This window comes from Arachis ipaensis, chromosome B9, assembly GCF_059453495.1.
Source record: "Arachis ipaensis isolate K30076 ecotype BB chromosome B9, ASM5945349v1, whole genome shotgun sequence".
NCBI classification, from domain to species: Eukaryota; Viridiplantae; Streptophyta; class Magnoliopsida; order Fabales; family Fabaceae; genus Arachis; species Arachis ipaensis.
In genome coordinates this window covers 116710319-116719930 of record NC_142444.1, presented here as the reverse complement: position 1 = coordinate 116719930, position 9612 = coordinate 116710319, and positions in this window count along the sequence as shown.

The following is a 9612-nucleotide window of genomic DNA, read 5'->3' as shown; positions in this document are numbered from 1 at the left end:
AATTTGAATCGTTGATAAGCTTAAACTTCTCACCTAACCTATGACATCCTATACAATTTCAAAGCTAACCTAACTACCCATTTTTCTCACTTTTTCACATACTCATGCATTTCCTTTTCATTTCACAACACTTATGCATTGACTCTTATTGAGCTTCACTTTGAGGTATTTTGTCCCCTTTTTATTTCTTTCTTTTTATTTGTTTCTTTCTTTTTCTATTTTTTCTTTTCTTTTCTTTTCCATGCTCTTATTTTTGTTCCTTTTTCTTTTTCTTTTGTTTTTCTCATTTTTTTTCTTTCTTTCTTTCAAACTATATACAAGAACATCAATGCATAAGGTCTATACATTTTATCAATACATGAGTATGCACCCAATTCCCAAATATAGAAATACAAAATAAAAACTACCCTTTTATTCACCCAATATCCCAAATTTTCTCACACTTGAATGATACTCACACTCACTAGCCTAAGCTAATCAAAGATCCAAATTAAGGACATTTATTGTTTTTCACTTTAAGGCTTGTAATGTGCTAAAATAAGAACAAGTGGGTTAATCGTAGGCTCAAATTTGGATAACAAAGGAAGATAAAAGGTAGGCTATTTGGGTAAGTGGGCTAACTGAAATGATGGTCTCAATCATATAAATGCATGAATACACAAAATAATGGACATAAAGAATCAAACAAATCAAATATCACAATCATAGGAAGAGAATAATGCACACAAGAAAGGAAAATAAGTGGTTATATAATGTAACCACACAATTAGGCTCAAATCTTACTAGGTTGTGTGTTCTTAGCTCAAAACATGTTCCACAATATATATATATAATTCAAGCAAGTTCAAAGAAAGGTTTTCACTCAAATCAATTGGTGCCCTATAGATAGAATTCTTGAAAAATCTCATTATTTTGACTAAGCTTATTGTGTATATATATGCGAAATAAGAAAATACAAGTAAAAATCCTAAAAACCTAAAAGTATGAAATGCAAAAGTGTTGGGATTAGAAACTTGTCACCCAAAATCACCGACCGGTCAGACGACCTCCCCACACTTAAAAGTTTGCACCGTCCTCGGTGCACTCAAAGATGAGCAAGGGGGTACGACGACTCTCCGGATTGCTACCTTTAGCTGGTAGATCAACCGGTTATTGTGCGTTCTTTCTTCCGCTTCCGTGGTTGCATGGTGCATCAACCATGAAAAGTAGAAAATAACACCATAACATAAGAAAATACAGAAGCACGGAAGCATACATTGTTGGAATAAGGTACTAATCACTAGAATAAAGTGAGTGAATTAGTGTCACATTAAGGAAAGTAGATGTGTCAAGTCCAAGATGCATGCGGTCTAGAACATACACTAGCATAAAAAGCTATGTCACAAAAGAAGCATAAATGAGCATGCACTTCACTTATCCTAATGTGCTTGAAATGCTTTAAGTAAACTTGTAAGGTAAAACAAGCATTAAAGAAGCATGAAAGCATTCAAGCTAAAGGCATATAGATGCATATGATCGTGAAATACAATGCATTAAAGTAAATGCACACCATCCATTTTCAAGAGATTGCCTAATCAAAGAATAGGGTTCAAATCACATGGTGGCCAATTCATGCAATTCAAGAAGAGTTACAAGCTCGAAGGCAATTCTCATCACTTGGTATTCTTAAAAGGTAAGCATGAAAAACTCAAAACCAAGTAGCAAAATATAACCTCAACAATAGAATCCAACAAAGATTATAAACATAATGATGTTAAGATAACCTCCCTTTTTAATACTCAGCAGCAGTTAATGGTAAACAAGAATAACAATCCAACACTTACAATGAAAAAGAGAAAATGAAATGAAAACTAACTAATTAACTAACTAAATAACTAACCTAACTAACTAAAATAAATTGTTATCAATGGTGTTTGAGAGTGTTGGATGAGGAGTAGAAGAAGGGAAGAAGAAAGGAGAAGGAAAGAAATGGAAAGAGGAGAAGAAAAGAGATGTGTTGAAGGAAGGACATCCGCGCGTACGCGCGCATGGCGCGCACACGGATGGTGGTGCAATGGATGCGATGCGTACGTGTACATGGCACGTGCGCGCGGATGCCTTATTATGAGAGTGGCGCGTACGCGTCATGTGTGTGTACGCGCGAGTTGTTTTGTGCCAAAGGCACAATGTGCGCACAACGTTCGCACAACTCTCGGGTTTTTGGCTTGGGGTGGAATTTCTTAATCCACGCGTACGCGTACATGGCGCGTGCGTGCAGGTAGGTGAAAATGCTTGATGTACGCGTATGCGCGTAGTGCGCGTATGCGCGGATGGTGCTCTATTTTTTCAAAAAATTTTCTATATTTTTGCACCAATCCAAGCATTCCAAACCTCCAAACAGCTACCGAAACACCATAAAACCTTATTTAACATGCTAAACTATCAACTAAACTCAACAAATCAATTAAAACATGAATTTAAACTAATTCTACCAATATTTACAAAAGAAACAATGAAAAGGTGTTACCATGGTGGGGTGTCTCCCACCTAGCACTTTTGTTTATTGTCCTTAAGTTGGACTTATGGGGAGCTCCTCTCAAGGTGGCTTGTGCTTGAATTCATCTTGGAACTTTTACCAATGCTTGGTTCTCCATTGTGCCCCAAGATTCCTCATGGATTGAGCCAAGTCTTGATGGAGTTCTTCACAAGCCTGGGGCTCCCAAAGTTGATCCTCTTTTTGTAATCCAGAATCCCATACTTTGTTTTCACACCCGTCTTGAAGTTGATTATCATTATTAGTCCATCCGGGTGGCAATCAAGAAGAATTCTCAATGAAATACTCAACAATCCTCCTAGACCCATCTAGTTGAGCTCTATTCCAACCCTTATATTCCATCTTTGATGCATCGACCATAATGAGCCTTGATTTACAACGCCAACCATAAAACCTTTTTTGCTTACGCTTCATCCCACAAAATTCCCTAAGTTGGCCATCTGTTTCAAGCAAACCATATTCAAGTGGGATAATAAAGCTAATAGAAATGAATTTCACCCACTCAAGTGAAGGAGTAGATGGCAACCTAGGTAAAGAAGCTTCTAAGGGTCTTGACAAAGCGTTCCAACTCCCGTCCTCCTTTTTCTAAGAATCTCCTCCTCCTCACAAGATCTCTTAATCTCAATTCTTTGTTCAACAATTTTATCTAAACCTTTTCCTTTACTCAAATCATAAATGGGAGGGTGAGAAAATGTTACCTCCACAACGCTTTCAAATCCATCGGGAGAAGGTTCTTCATGCTCAAAGGATTCTTCACCACTAAGCTTTGATGCTTGGTCTTCATCACCAAGGGAACTCAATTCTTGCTCTATCCCATCCAAGTCTTCATAAAGGATATGCCTTGGAGGCTGTGCACATTCCTCCTTAGCATCAAATTCATTCTTCTTGGAGGGGGTTTCTTCAACTCTATGTTCCCAAGGAGGCTCCGCATCTCCTAAGTCTTCTACCACTTCTTCCTTGTCTTCAACAATTAAAGCTTCCTCCAATTGTTCCAATACAAAGCAACACCCCTCATTCTCTACCAATCTCTCCTTTATGTTATGCTCTTCATTTGATTCTCCACATGTAGCCATGGGAGTTCCGTGAGTGTTCAAGCATTGGGATGCTAACCGGTTTACCACCTCGTCCAAGGCAGCCGTAAATTGTCGCACATCCCTTTTCATCTCCTCTTGTCCTTGAACAAGAACATCAAGGATGTCATCCATTAGAGGTTGGGGTGGATGGAAGGGTTCATGATCTTGGGGGAAGGGTTCATAGTAGGAAGGTGGTTCTTCTTGGTAGAGTTGTGGTGGTTCAATAATTTTCACTCTTTCCACTTATTGCACAACACGCTCCATGGTTGCTTGAAGTTGATCCAATATTTTTTTGAGACGATCCATTGACTCTTGTTCCTCTTGGATATCATGAGTAGGGTCATATGGCTCTTGGATTGAAGGACATGAGTATTCATCCATGGGAGGTTGTGGTGGAAAGTAGTATTCATCTTGTGGTTGAAAATTTACATACATTGGAGGTGGATCGTCTTGGTAATGGTATGGAGGGGGTGACTCTTGAAAAGGTTGATGTTGGAGTGGTGGTGGCTCTATGTGTGGTTCATATGGCTCATATGGTTGTTGGAATGGTGGATATGGATTAGGGTCATATGAAGGTGGTTGGTAAGAAGAGGCTTGTGAGTGTGGTAGATGGCTATGTTGAGGATTTGGCTCATAGGCATATGGTGGTGGTTCTTGAAAGTCACAAGGAGATTCACCATAGCCATTGGATTGATTTGCATCATAGAATGGCTCTTGTTCATAGTGTATTAGTGGAGGTTGTTGCCATAAGAATTGATCATATGCATATGGCTCCTCCCACCTTTGATTGTCCCATCCTTGATATACATCCTCATTGTAGCTCCCATTACCTACAACATAATTAGAACCAAACTCATAGCCAAAGTGAGAATTCATAATGAAAAGAGAAAATAAGAAACAAAAACTAATAAAAAATAATGAAACAAAGTCCTAAAGCTAGCAAAAACTAACAAGCAATCTAAAAATCAAGCTATTCACAATATTCACATATATACAATAACCAATAACACAACACCATTGCAATTCCCCGGCAACGGCGCCATTTTGATGAGAGGACTTTTTTGACGGTTTAGAATTTACAATTGAAGTCTCGTTGCAAGTATAGTTTCTAAACCAACAAATAATCCTTTCATGCAAAAATTTGTTTGTCACTAAAACAAACCCCTAAAATTATAAACCGAAGTATTGAACCTTGGGTCGTTCTCCCTAGGAATTGCAACAAAGTGTCTTGTTATTGGTTATGAGTTGTTTTGGGGTTTTTGGATGAGAAACATGAAAAGTAAATGACAATGAAATTCAAATAACAAAAAGGCCTTGGCAAGGGTTGGTGGTCAAGGATCTCTATCCCTATCACTAACCACAACATGAGAATTGGCAAGGATCAACCCCATTAAGTCATCCTCTAACTAATAAAGGAAAGTCAAATGAGCTATGTCAATCCAAGTCCATAAGTCCTAGTTCTCCACCAATTCAATTAGTGAGATCTAGAGTTAACAGCTCCCAATCGTCAATCACTTGGATATTAGTAACTCAAGAGTTCCTAAGTTACCTTCCCAAGCCAAGAACATAAAATTCTACTCTAAAATCTTTGCAAGCATTTTGACAAACACTTGGAAGGTATGAAAGGAAAGCATGGTAAATATATAACAAGAATGAAATCTAACAACAATTATTGCAAAGAATTAACAAAAGCAATCAAAAGAAACACAATTAGTATGAATTACCTCAATTTGAATTGAAAGAAAAGAGAAGGAACAAGAGTAGATCTACAACAAAACATAGAAACAACATAAAGGAAATTACAACAAAAGAATAGAAGAACAAGATGTAGAAACAAGGAATTGAAAGGTAGAAGTAGATGAAAACATAAATTGAAACCTAGATCTAAGATTATTGAACTAAATCTACTCCTAATTCTAGAGAGAAGTGAGAGCTTCTCTCTCTAAAACTTACTAAAACTAATCCTAATGTGTGTAAATGATGCTAAATGTTCTTCTTTCCCTTCAATCTTTGGTCCTTTAAATCCATTTTGGCGCCAAAGTTGGTTGCAAATTGGGCCCCACAGCTCTCAGAAATCGCTGGGCACGTTTTCTATTAAAAAATCACGTGTGCCCACCGGCGCGTACACGTACAGTGCGCGTACGCGCCCCTTGAAGTTCTCGGGATCCGCGCGTGCGCGTGGATGATGTTTCTCAATTCTTTGGCTTTTCATGATTTCTCTACTTTGCATGCTTTCCTCTTCACTCCTTTGATCCATTCCTAGCCTTTTCAACCTGAAATCACTTAACAAACAAATCAAGGTATCTAGTGGAATCAAAGGTGAGTTAAAATCAACAATTAACGACCTAGAAAGCATGTTTTCACACTTAAGCACAAATTAGGAGATAATCATGAAACTATACTATTTCATTGAATAAATGTGGGTAAAAGATCATAAAATTTCTTAAATGAAGCACAAGATAAACTCCAAATATGGGGTTTATCAACGACCCCACCCCGTATACACGGTTCTTGTACGGTGCTGAGGCGGTCTCACGCCAAATCGCATCAGGATTGACGACTGAAGCTGCAAAGCCATCGGCGGCGGTGTCCTCCCCACTTTGGTAAGACTGCTGAGTCACGGCCTCTAGCCTCTGTGTGTAGGACTCCTATGTAACACAAGTTATTGTGATTAGTACGGCAGATATATAGTTAACCTCTAAAAATCTTTTAGCAGAAGATAATCAGATGTATGTTTACTCACATAATGGTCCTGAGACTACTGATCTCTTTGTTCTCCTTTAACGTGTGAGTGTATTTAAACGTCTCTGCCAATGTCACCTTGTGATCCAATGACTACGACTGCACATTTTGCATTGAAATACAAAATGATTAGGATGTCTAGTAATGATATGCAAAAGAATATAACTAAGTTATTAATAAAATTAAAGTCACTGCATACCAGCTTGACCTTGGTCTTTATGAAGGTTGCTAAGCTGCCGATATACTTGGACGACCTGGCTGATGCTCTGTTAGCTCTGTTGGTCAGACACCGGTGCCTGAATCCCTCATCGGTCTCCTAATGAACTAATAGAGCCTTCTTTATTTCCGGTCGAACCAGCTTGTCAACTCGTCAGGTGGTCGGTGCAAACCTAACAACAACCGACAACCAAAACAAAATGGCAATTCCAAAATCAAGCAACCAACTAAATCTAAATCCACTAAACAGGAATCAATTTTTATGAACTTTCAGCAATAACCATAATCAGTAAATAGGAAACAATAACCAGGCAACCAACTAAACCAAAATCCACTAAACAGGAATCAATTTTCATGAACTTTTAGCAATAACCATAATCAGTAAACGAGAAACAATAACCAGGCAACCAACTAAACCTAATCCACTAAACAGGAATCAATTTTCATGAACTTTTAGTAATAACCATATTTTGTAAATGGGAAACAAAAACCAGGAAACCAACTAAACCTAAATCCACTAAACACGCGCCAATTTTCATGAACTTTCAGCAATAACCATAATCAGTAAATGGAAAACAATAACCAGGCAACCAAATAAACTTAAATCCATTAAACAGGAATCAATTTTCAGGAACTTTTAGCAATAACCATAAACGACAAATACATGATACTCAAAGTGATACTTACCCCCATGCTACCATCAGGCCAAATCCTCATGCGTACAATGGGAGGTGGTGGAGTGGCATCAGCTGCCTCACTTCTGTGGCTGGACTCTGGGGCCGCGGCATCCATCGCTGGAGGTGGCGTCGTCGTGGATGCAGACTGCTAAGCGATAGGAGGTGACATCATCACCGTAGACGAAGGCATGTAGTTGGGGTTAGGGACCATGATGAACGGCTGGTCCACTAAACACGCAACATGTGGCATCACCGGAGTGATCGAAGGAGAGGGAGAGGATCCAGAAGTCCCGGGGTTACCGGAAGAAACCTTCCCTCTATCCCGACCACGGCTATGATCTCGACTAGCAGCCTGATCTACAACACCTCTATCTATCGTCATGTCTACAAATAGCATATCAATTAACAAAAATTCAGCACAACAAATCAACAATAAATTATAACAATACCTAGGTAATTCCTATAACTAATACCACAACATTAAGTTCAACATTTGATGATCTGAATAACAACTATCTTAGAATATAACTATATCAACCATAATGTGCATTATTGGATCTAAATCAAATACTAAGTGTGAAAAATACTTCAATCAAAAAACTTGGCAGTTACACACAACATACATACACAAAACTCAATTAGCAAATAATATCCAATGTGTTACAATCCTATATCACAAACAGATTTAATTAACTATACCAAGTAAAAATCAAACATCTTAAATCACATGGTAGCTACAACATGTAATTTAAAATGGATAATAAACGTAGAGGCATATAAGCGAACACTTGGCAAGCACATACATCAAAAATGCAAAATCAACGCAGCTAAGTAACAGTTGATAGCCTTTTCTTCAAGTCAATATTATTTAACCAAATTTCAGCAATTGTTCAACAAAACAAATAGTCTTTTAACATCAATTCACATAAATTCAGCATATTCAACACAAAATCAACAACATTATCCATCAATTCAGTCAATTTTTAACACTTTCACCAATATAACACAAACTAACAATCCTAAAACTAACTTATCCTAACCACCTAAAATCCAATAAAATCAAAAAATTAACTCTAACTAAATTAACTAACTAAAATTAGAATAATGAAACAACCTAACCAAAACAGAATTTGAAGAAGAAAAGAAATAGAGTTTTAAAGAAACCTGAAATGCAGAACGGCAGAACGGTGGCAGAACGGTGGTCACCAAAGCTACAGGTGGCAGAAAGGTGGTCGCCAAAGGATGGGGAACTCGTCGAAGGCTGGGCAGCGGCAGCGCGATGATGGCAGGGGGCGAGGGTCGTTTGACGGCGCGAGGAGAGAGGACCAGAGGGGAAAAAGGAGAAGAAGGAGGGGTCGACAGTGGGTTGACAGCGACAGAGAGGGGTGCCGACGGTGGTGGTCTCGGCGGTGGCAGCAGATGGTGGTGATGGTGACATTGGAAGGGGAGAGAGAGAGAGAGAGAGAGAGAGAGAGATCGGTGGTGGGTTGAAGGCGACGGAAAGAGGGTGCCGACGGTGGTGGTCTCGACTGTGGCGGCAGATGGTGGTGACAGCGACACTGAAAGGAGAGAGAGAGAGAGAGAGAGAGAGAGAGAGAGAGAGAGAGAGAGAGAGAGAGAGAGGGGGGGATGGTGGTGATGGTTTCGAATGAGGGGGAAGAGGGTTCGTGATTTGAATTTACGTCCCTTTATCGTCGGAAAATTTCGATGGTAACCCATTGCGGGACACCAAAACGCAATGTTTCACTAATTGATGTTACTGTCGGATTTATTCGACGGTAAAGGACACGCCAATTTAATTTATTTTCCCTCCAAATTTTACCGTCGGAAAGCATAATCTGCCAGTAATTAGTTAACCTTATGAATTCAACATCGTTACTGCCAGTACATGCAATGATAAATTCACTACTACTCTGTAACAATAAATCCAATGATACTCAACATTTTTCTTATAGTAACGTCGTCATTGGCGTTCTATTATTAATAGTAGTGGTTGATAAATGTTGGACGATTGTAATTGTTGTAGCTTTTTTACGAAATATCTTTAATTAAAATGCTATTATCTCTTTATGCACCTGATAATATGGTATATTCTATTTCGATTCGTGATTGAAATTATTTTAATGTTAGTTTTTTATTTGAAAGGATATAAAATTTCTTTTTTCACAAGATATTCTCTGTTTTAAAATAAAACAGATGATAAAAAATTAAATATAAAATAAGAATAGAAAACTGATTAAACTAATTTAATGGATAGTCTCACAAAAATGATGGATTATGTAAGTGGAGATTATAATTTTGAAAATAGGAAGTAAATCTGTTTTGCTATTCCATGAAAAAGTATAGGCTATTCACAATTACAAAAATATTA